The 9,082-nt window shown below is 44.7% G+C and overlaps 1 pseudogene; it reads right to left on the bottom strand.

Moving 5' to 3' along the window:
• Positions 1 to 5,192: 5,192 nt before the first annotated feature.
• LOC119002057 (netrin receptor UNC5B-like) lies at positions 5,193 to 7,799 on the bottom strand (annotated as a pseudogene).
• Between the last annotated feature and the right edge of the window lie 1,283 nt (positions 7,800 to 9,082).

The following is a 9,082-nucleotide window of genomic DNA, read 5'->3' as shown; positions in this document are numbered from 1 at the left end:
AAAGTAAAGGGCTGGAAACAGATTTTCCAACCAAATGGACAAGAAAAAAAAAACCTGGGGTAGCAATACTCATATCAGACAAAACAGACTTCCAAAAAAGGGCCATAAAGAGACACCCTTTATGGTGTCTTTATGGTCACCCTTTATGGTCATTTCATAATACTCAAGGGAAGAATCCACCAAGAAGAATAAACATTATAAATATATATGTACCCAGCATAGGAGCACTGAAATACATAAAGAAAGTCTTGGAGGACTTCAAGAAAGATATTGACAGCTTTTTGCAGGGGCTGATCCCATGGAGCAGGATTTGCTTTAGTCAGGCTCTGGCGCCTGCCGAGCCCACTCTTCAGGTGTGTTATTTGTGGAAGTGTTTGGATGGTGTTCTGGCATGGTCTGAAGCTAGTCACAACTGAGTGTAGTACTTTTGTGGCCTTGTAGGAGGGACTGTGGTGTAGGCCAAGTGCATCTGCTTGTGCCTGGCCTAGGGCTACCCGGTAGGAGCTACAAAGTGATTTGAAGATGGCTATCCCTTGCACTGGGCTTGGAGACACCTGGGAGATGGTAAGCTCTGAACTGAGACCAGCTGCTAGTAGTGCCAACTTATGGCCATTTAGCAAGTGGTATGGAGGAGGCCAAGGCCTGATGCTGCTCATTTGAAGTATGTGAACCTCTGAGAGAGCCCTTAGTGTGAGCTGAGACAGGCTGTTTATATGGATAAGCCACTGGAAATGGTTTTGGTAAGCCCCTAATTTGGGTGGGGCAGGGTCTCAGGGAACCACCAGGGCAGGGTGAATGTTGTTAGCCAGGTTGATGGACACTCAAGACTTTGTGTCCACCTTCACCAACAGTCTGGGAGGGGAGGAGGCTCAACAAAGGAACAGTGATGTCTGCCAGCAGTTTTCCCCGGAAAGAATAGCCCCTCTAGCACTTGTTCTGCAGCCCCACAATTTACTTCCTCTCTGTATGTCTCTGGCCTTTTTCAAGCTGCTGCCTCAGTGCTGGAGTGAAGAGTGAGTGAGGTCATCAGCAAGTAAATCTGTGCATGGGCCTCTTAAGAGTAATACCTGAGACTCTAGAGCCCTCCATCTCCTTCAGACACAATTTTCCTTGGGTCTACAGCCAGAAGTTAAGGGGATTTCTCTTCCTAATCACAGGAACCCTGGGCTGGGGAGCCAGCTGTGGGGCTGAGACTTGTCACTCCTCTGAGAAGACCATAGAGGAGGTATACCTACTAATTTTAACTACCCTATGTGGGTATGAGACCAACCCATTTTGAGTCTCTGCCCCTTTTACCAGTCAAGATGTGGTTTCTTCTTCCTATCCTTAATTATAGGAGCTGTTCAGATAGTCTTCAGGTAGTTCTCAAGGGTGGTTGTTCTATGATGTAATTGTAATTTTAATGTGGTGGTGGGAGGAGGTGAGCACAGTATTAACCTAGTGTGTCGTCTCGAAGGTCGGATCCTCTGCTCTTTACTGAGTAGCCCTTTTGACCAAGCCATTAGACGCCCCTACCTGTTCTACTTCCCAAAAGTTGATTAGAAAAAGATTTTGAATCCTTTTCATCCACACTGGGTATGGGATCCTAGGGGCCCTGCAGCAACAAAGTGGTGAGTCCAAGGAGACCTACACGGTGGCTGTGCAGCCACTGAGGAACTGCCTCTGTAAAGGAGGCCATTCTGATGTCTGCTGTAGGAGCCTGGAGTCCAGGGGAAGAGGCTTACAATCTGAAAAGAATGGGAAAAGCAGAACAAGCTTAATGAGACACTAGGAACAGAGCAGGGAGAGGATGAGAAGCTGGACAAGCTGGAGGTAGGGTTTCATTGTTCAGGAAGATTCAGAAGAGCAGGTTGGGGTATGAAATCCCACACCTACAACTTGAGAGGCCCCTCCTCTCTCTCAGCCACCTCCTATGGCTGCAGGTAGCAGAGGACACTGAGGGAATGAATGTCAGCTTGAAGGTCAGTGGTCTAGATTCTTCCCATAGCTCACCATACTTTAGACAACAAACATGTTCATGATGCATCCAGAGTAGAACTGTAGTATTTAAGAAAGTCCAGGGAACACCCCAGAAACCTGGTTAGAAACACTGTTTTTTAATAACTCATAATTCTGTGTTTGCACCTCACCTCTGACTTCTAGCTACAGAATCCAGTAGATCAAGAGTCCTTAATCAGGCCTTCTGTCCAAGATGGAGGCATAGGTAGATACACTTGTGCCTCCTCACAGAACCAAAATAAGGACAACAAAAATTTAGAAACAATATAACAACCAGTAATGACAGAAAATCTAACTGTATGGAAGTCCAACAACCAAGGAGTTAAAGTAGACACATTCATCCAAACTTGTAGGAGGGGCAGAGCTGGGTGGCTGGGCAGAGAGGGGTCATGACAAAAAAAAAAAAAACGTGGCTGGCAGACCCCGGGTGCACAAAGCAGCAGCTGGTGGACCCTGGGCGCATAGGAGGTGGTTGGCAGACCTTGGGCACACAGGTGGTTTCTGGTGGACCCCAGCACACAAGGCAGCAGCTGGTGGACCCAGAGAAGTGGCAGATTGTGAAGGGACATGGCACACAAGGCGGCTGGCTGACCAGCAGTCCCACATTTACAGGCAGATAAACCACGTGAAACTGGGAATGAGACAGACCTCGAAACCCAGGGTTCCAGCATGGGGAAACAGGGCCTCAAAACACCAATTGAAAACACCTGTGGGGATTGAGTTGCTGCGAGAGACTCCCAGCCTCACAGGAGAGTTTGTTGGTGAGACCCACGGGGTCCTAGAATGTATACAAACCCACCCATATGGGAATCAGCACCAGAAGGTCCAGTTTGCTTGAGGGAAGTGGGGAAAGTGACTGAAGTCTAGTAGAGAGTGGAACAAGTGCCATGGTTCCCTCTTAGACCCTTGCCCCACATACTGCATCACAACCCAGCCACTGGGTTGCCCTGTCCTGGTGAACACCTACCTAAGCCTCTGCCCCTCATATGTAACAGGCATGTCAAGAAAAATAAAATGGCCCAAATGAAAGAACAGATCAAAGCTGCAGAAAAAATAAAACTAACTGATAAAAAGATAGCCAACCTATCAGATGCACAGAAGGAAGCGAGGACTCAAATCAACAGTTTGGACCAGACGAAAGTAAGAAACAACCAAACAGAAAAGAATGAAGAAACAAGAATTCAAAAAAATGAGGAGAGGCTTAGAAACCTCCAGGACATCTTTAAATGTTCCAACATCTGAATTATAGAGGTACCAGAAGGAGAAGAGGAAGAACAACAAGTGGAAAAGTTATTTGAACAAATAATAAAGGAGAACTTCCCCAGTCTGGCAAAGGAAATAGACTTCCAGGAAATCCAGGAAGCTCAGAGAGTCCCAAAGAAGATGGATCCAAGGAGGAACACACCAAGGCACATCATAATTACATTAGCCAAGATTAAAATGAAGGAGAGAATCCTAGAAGCAGCAAGAGATAAGGGGACAGTCACCTACAAAGGAGTTCCCATCAGACTGTCAGCTGATTTCTCAAAAGAGACCTTGCAGGCAAAAAGAGGCTGGAAAGAGGTATTCCAAGGCATGAAAGGCAAGGACCTATATCCAAGATTACTCTATCCAGCAAAGTTTTCATTTAGAATGGAAGGGCAGATAAAGTGCTTCTCAGATAAGGTCAAGTTCAAGGAGTTCATCATCACCAAGCCCTTATTATATGAAATGTTAAAGGAAGGGACTTAGCTAAGAAAAAGAAGATAAAAAATATGTACAGTAAAGTGACAGCAAACTCACAGTTATTAATAACCACTCCTAAAACAAAAACAAAAATGAACTAAGCAAACAACTACAATAGGAGCAGAATCACAGAAATGGAGATCACATGGAGGGTTATCAACAGGGGAGTGGGAGGGGGAGAGAGAGGGAAAGGGTACAGAGAATAAGTAGCATAGATGGTAGGTAGAAAATAGACAGGAGGAGAGTAAGAATAGTATGGGCAAAGTAGAAGCCAGAGAACTTACAAGTATGACACATGAATATAAACTAAAGTGTGGGAATGTGGGTGGGAGGGCCTGGGCAGGGTGGAGGGGAGTGAAGGGGGGGAAATGGGACAACTGTAATAACATAACCAATAAAATAGTATGTTTAAAAAAAGAGTCCTTAATCAAATTGCTGACTATCTCCTACAGCAGTACGCAAGTGTACATGTGTGTATCTGGGTCCATGATTGTTGCAGACACCGGCCTGCAGTGTCCGTGTCATTATGAATGAAATGAGACATTCACACAGACTACCGAGTCCAGTGGAGGAAAAGGGAGAGCATGGCCTTTCTCTCAAGGGTAGCAAAAGCCTTGGCCCTTGCCATGACTGGCATGTATTGGGTTTCTTGCACATTACATGATGGTCCTCATTTACTATGCACAGGTTGCTTTAGGTGGTTACCTTTTACAGAAAACAAAGGAGCCAATGCCACTAATCACATAACAGAAAAGGGATATTTGCAAATGAAAAGGGCAAAAGTGGTTGAACCAGTTACATTGGTCCTTGGAAGGTTTAGCATGGTTTTTAGGAAGTTACTTTGCAGTAAATGTTTGCCACTGATAAAGCTACTTGTTAATTTTCTGTTTCCTCCACTGGAGTGTAAAATCCAAAATGGAATCTTTATCAGGTCATTGACATTTGCTAAATCATTGTTGGATGAAGAAATGATGATTGTTGTCGTAGTCTGGATTCTTTGGAAAACAGACTCAGAGACAGAGTTTATGGAACAAGATGTTTAACAACATGTGGCAGGGTGGCGGGTGTGGGCAGAAAAGAAAAGGAGGATTGGGCATAGTGAAAGCTGCACTCTGATGCAAGTCTGAAAACAGTATTGAAACTAAAACAAACTTACCCCATAGGTCCTGAGACTGGAGGAAGGGCCACTCTCTTGCTACACTAACTTCTTCCAGAGTCATCAACCCCATTTTGGTTTCTGCACAAAGGTCTGAGGCCAGAAGAAAGCAGTGGTGGAGTCGAAACACCAGGTCCTCTTGACACCAGAGTACATGGATTATCGTGGTCTGGGGAAGGCAAGGAAGGAGGAGGAAGGGTGACTCTGGCTGTGAGCTTGAGGACAGCAGAGGCTGAACTTCCCCACATTTGGTGGCAAGGGCCTCCCTGTACCTGCCTTCTGCCAGTCCTACCAGCCCACCATCTGGGGCAGCTTAGCAGTCCCCATTGGTGGCTATGGCCACCAGCATCTCACTCCTATGTCCTCCAAGGCACTCACTAGGCTTTTGAGGTCCCCATCATCCACTGCAGAGCTTCCTAGAGATCCAGGATCACACCTATGGCAAAGTAGTTCAGGTACCAGTCCATGGAGAATTTTTTTTGCCAATAGGTGCCAATCATTGCCCCATGAGTTGGGAGCTTCCAGGCTGTTGTATATCTTCTGGTAGATGGACAGCAGGATCCTAAAGGCATGGGGTCTCAGCAGGGTGGTGAGCATGCTTGTGGCTGTAGAGTATATGGTATCCAGGGAGCCAGCAGGTGTTTCTCTTGGTATGGTGTGCAGCCGGAATATCTGGCCTTCCCCTTCCACATACTACACACAGATCTTGCAGGTGAGCTTTGTGGAGGCCAGGCTGTGCCTCTTCAGGGTGAAGGTTTAGTGTAGGGCCTTCCGGCTGCCATTCCAAATGTGATACAAGGGGACTCCTGGTACTTGGCCAGCAGCTTGCTCCTCCAGTGGAGGATGTCTTAGAGGGAGAAGTGCAGATTATGGTAACTGTCTTTAAACAACAGGGATTTGGGCTCCTCCTGAGGTAGTTGCCTGGGGTCTACTCTGGTTCCACTATCTCCTTCAACACTACAGATATCCTCCAGGCAATATTGCCTAAGTCTATACCACAGGGATGTGTAGAGAGCTGAGGTGAAGATGCCCTGCTGGACCTGTTTGACTGCCGAATAGTAATAGGACTCACCTGTGAACATGTAGGTGCCCAGATGGTATAACAGGATGTGGCAGGACTTTGCCGCCAGTTGGCAGTAGCAAGGGGGTGTCCAGGGTCTCCTTGTCCAGGGTCACTACCTTCTCCCAGTGGTTGAGTTGGAAGATCCAGCTGTCAGCACTTACTTTGGCACAGTGGGTCACATGAAGATTACGGGGTGCAAAGCAGGGGATCCATGGGCTTGCAGGTTGTCAAGGGGCTCAGTACTATCTGGGTCCCATCAAAAAGAGGGAGGGTGTTTTCTCCCTTGTTGAACAGGAGGTACATTTTGTTGAACTTGTCCAGGGGGTGGTTCTATTGGGTACCAACAGACTGATCACTGTGCCGGGGATGCTGAGATTCCTTCCTAGGCAGCCAGAGGTGCTACTGTGCTGGCAAAGAGGCAATGTAAAGCCATACACTGATTAAGAGGTAAGGCTGGGGTTGGAACACAAGTCAAATCAATTCAAAAAACACCCCCGTACATGTAGAACTACAATAAACAGTGATAAAAATGGTTCAATGAAATTAAGTTGCTAAAATGTTGACAAAAAATACCCTCTAGGAGATTATTGCCAGCTGGAATGGAAAGTAAGAATGATATGATGTGATTGGAGAATTGAGTTTTCATTGGTAGTCATTTCTTAACATTCCTCTGTATTCAGGGAGTAATCTGACAGGTCAATGTTATTTGAAAAGCGAACCTTCCATTTCCCAGGAAAATTTTTTCCTCATGACATCCTGGATACCACTCTGTGGCCATATAAAATGTCACAGTAAACAACTCAATATATATTTCAAACATTAATTGCGTTCTTAGACCTTTGAATTTCAAACTGAGCTCACTCACAAGTTTTATCACAGGCATAAAATTTATTGTGTTGATATACCCTTTAAAGTGCTGAATTAATTCATCAAGGCCAAACCAAGCCTTTATGACTTTATGAAGAGTAAGATTTTTTTTTTGAAAGTTTTGTTCCATGCTTCTCTTCTACATCACAACCTAAATGAAGCCACTGGGTGGAGGGACCTTAGCACTTTTAAAGGACATGTAATCCTTTTCCATGCACATTCAAAGACTGGATAGAAGTCACATTACCTATTCTAAAAACTCTGGGCCTCAGCGACCAGATTTAGTGAAGAGAGTCTGTGTTTGATGTGTCTCTGTGTGGCAACCCAGAATCAGAGAAGCTTCTTGAGGTTCTCAGATGAAAGGAGGAGCTTAAAGATTTTTGCTATGGGACTTTCTGATTTTTGAAAGAGAAGTTTATTGTTGCACAATTCCCTAAACTGATCATTGTTCCACATTTTGCCTTTGAGAGACTGATTGCATCTCACACACACGTTGACATGCCTGGTGGAGAGAGCATCTCAAAATATAAATGACTCCAAAAGATAGAGGAAAGCCGAGCCTTTGTCAAGGGCTTTGCAGAGTGAATAGGGAGACAGGAAAGGCAACAGGATGCTTCTGGAATATTTAGAAATATATATGCAACAGAATTACACTGTAACTTGTTGACAACAAATACCATTTAAAAGTCATGAAAACAATGAATAGAGTAACAGAGAGGTATCTAACTCGCTGGGACAGTAATCAGAAGTCACATGTCAGTTTCAGCTCCCTTAATTAAGCACACATGTGTATCATGAACTCTGAAGCCAGACTGATGGGTTCAATTCCTCCCTCTGTCACTTACACTGACATCACTTTAGGCAAACTGACTCTCTTTTAGTCTCAGTTTTGCATCTACAAATTGATGATATCATAATACCTTTCTCAAGTGTTGTTATAAAGGTAAAGGAACTTAGTGAATTCTCAGTTCTCACCATGTTAGTTTTCATCGTGAGATGGATACTGGGAGTAAGGACAGAAAGAAAACATTCAAGTTTCCTCGGGAAGCTTACATTCCAGTAATGCCAATAAGCCACTACATAGACAATCACAACCCAGTGTAAAACTGCTTGAAAGGCCATAATATGGGCTCCTTGGGATGGCTATTTAGTCTAATGAAGAATATTTACCTGGATACTATGGTACCAGCCTCACTCATCAATAGAAAGGCAAACTCATGCCCACTGATGGTCACACCCATTTGGTTCTAAAGTTATCTATTGCTGTGTAACACATTACCCAAACCTCAGTGGCTTAAAACAAGAAATATTTATCATTCACAGTTCCTGTTGCTCAAGAACCAGGAGGTAGCATGTTTTAGTGCCTCTGGCTTAAGGCTGCTGATGGGGTTGTAGTTAAGCTCTCAGCCAAGCTGCAATTTCAGCTGAACACTCAACCTAGCAGGGAGGTATGGGAATCCATGTCCAAGGTCACTCAGTGGATTTTGGCAAGCCACAGCCCTCTGTCCTTGACATGTGGGTGTCTACCTAGAACTGCCTCATGAAATGGAAGCTGGCTTCACATGGACTGAGTGATGAGAGAGAAGGAGAGAGCCAGAGAGAAAGAGGGAAGCTAGGGTGAAAGTCATAGTCATTTTCTAAACTAAACTTGGAAGTGACATCCCATCACTCCTGCCATATTCTGTTAGAAGAAAGTCACTGCAGCCAGCCAGCACTCAAGGGCATGGGTACCAGGATGTGTGAATCACTGGGGCATCATGCAGGCTGTCTACCACATTCTGGTGGAAACAGAAGGAAGGAAGTTAGAAATTCTGCTGGTCAATGTCCTTGCCATAAACCACCCAGTTAAAACCAAAAAGAAGGAAAGAAGTCAGTCAGTCAATTAGTCATGTGTCTAGTGAAATGCTTCCATTTCAAAGACGCCTTCTTTGCCACCATATTGATGTCCTTCCTGCCATTGTCTCATTTCACTTTCATCATTTTATGACATAGTCTTATTTATTTATTTATTTACTTATTTATTTATTACCTTTCCCCAACTTCTATATTGTAACCTCCATGCAGACAAAGACCTTGTCTGTCCAGAACTTTCAGTACACAGTAAATACTGATCAAAGGACTGCCAGGATCTCTAAATAAGCAACAGGTCCATCTGACCTCCAAGTTCCTGAAATGTGGTTAGAAAGACCAGAGTAGCAGACAGGAGAAAATGTTTGTCACAATTTTGTCTTTAATTGCAGCCTGGTTAGACTGAAAGAGCCACTGAAAGTGAA

Source organism: Sturnira hondurensis, unplaced genomic scaffold, assembly GCF_014824575.4.
Source record: "Sturnira hondurensis isolate 20B ecotype Veracruz unplaced genomic scaffold, ASM1482457v3 Scaffold0017394, whole genome shotgun sequence".
Classification (NCBI taxonomy): domain Eukaryota; kingdom Metazoa; phylum Chordata; class Mammalia; order Chiroptera; family Phyllostomidae; genus Sturnira; species Sturnira hondurensis.
Note: the sequence above shows the minus strand (reverse complement) of the source record. Positions and strands in the feature narration are given on the sequence as shown.